The sequence below is a fragment of the Mirounga angustirostris genome, unplaced genomic scaffold, assembly GCF_029215605.1.
Source record: "Mirounga angustirostris isolate CCGP_5_RB_7025 unplaced genomic scaffold, mMirAng1.0.hap1 SCAF_17, whole genome shotgun sequence".
NCBI classification, from domain to species: Eukaryota; Metazoa; Chordata; class Mammalia; order Carnivora; family Phocidae; genus Mirounga; species Mirounga angustirostris.
The window spans coordinates 6,605,510-6,606,584 of NW_026991725.1; positions in this window are offsets into that span (position 1 = coordinate 6,605,510).

Here is a 1,075-nt window from a genome sequence, read left to right on the forward strand (position 1 = left end):
GCATGTTTCAAGTGGGTCAGAGAAGCGCCAATCCCACCAGATGCTGGAAAGAGCTGGAAACTTCAAAGAGTAGACTAACAGGTAGTTCTATTGAACACTACTTGTCATTTCCAGTATTGGAAATAGCCACAAGTTTGTATTATCTATTACCTACTTCGGGGCCAGGCAAGATGGGGTGAAATAAAATATGAGATATCGTTAGTTCATTTCAACAGAGAGGTAGGGGGTTCTGGTCTCTGCCACTCAGTTACTGCTGTGTAAACCTGAAAGTTCCCTTGCCTCTTTGGGGCTTTGGGGAGGATGTGATGCTCTTCCAGCTCCAACGTTTTCATGCTGTAATGAGCTTGGGACTGGAATAAGAGGAGAGGAGGAAGGGAGCGAGCCCAAGGCGCGCGACCTCAAGAAAACAGACTCCAGTATTTTTGTCCGGATGCCTGTTGGATAATGTGCTTTCAGCCAGCAGAGAGCAGTAAGGAGACGGTGGCACAGTTCTGCATTGTAATAGCTGTTTGAAAAGTCTAGCGGTCGCTCAACTTTGGCTGCGCGTTAGTATCACCCCGGCGAGGTTTTTTAAGAATCCCGGCGCCGGGCTCCACCCCAGACGATGAAATCAGATTCTCTGGGAGCCAAGCCCCAGCATCGGTATTTTTAAAGAGTTATGTGCACCGGGTATTCTTTAATCCTTTACTTGCTGGAGTGGCTGGATGACATCTAGTGGGCGCATTCTCATAAAAAAAGTTCTTGAACCGAACCCTCTCTTTCTTCTTCTCTCAACGGCTGTCGGGGTTGCGTTTTAATAGGCCAAGGTGTGTGCGGTGGGGGGGGGGGGGGGAGGCATCAAGCTAAAGGGTCTTTGGGACATCAGCGGGCTCCTATCGTTTGGGGGCGAGCTGATCTCCCCGCGCAGGAGGCTCTGACTCCGGCCAGCTCTGACCTAGGGCGCCCGCGCCGGTAGGGGGAGGCTCAAAGTCCGCTTTCAGCGGGACAGGACACTGGAAAAAAAGGGTGGGCCGAGGCGGGGAGAGGAAGGCCGGGGGAGGAGCCGGAGGAGACGTTGCCGCGAGCGGGCGGTCCC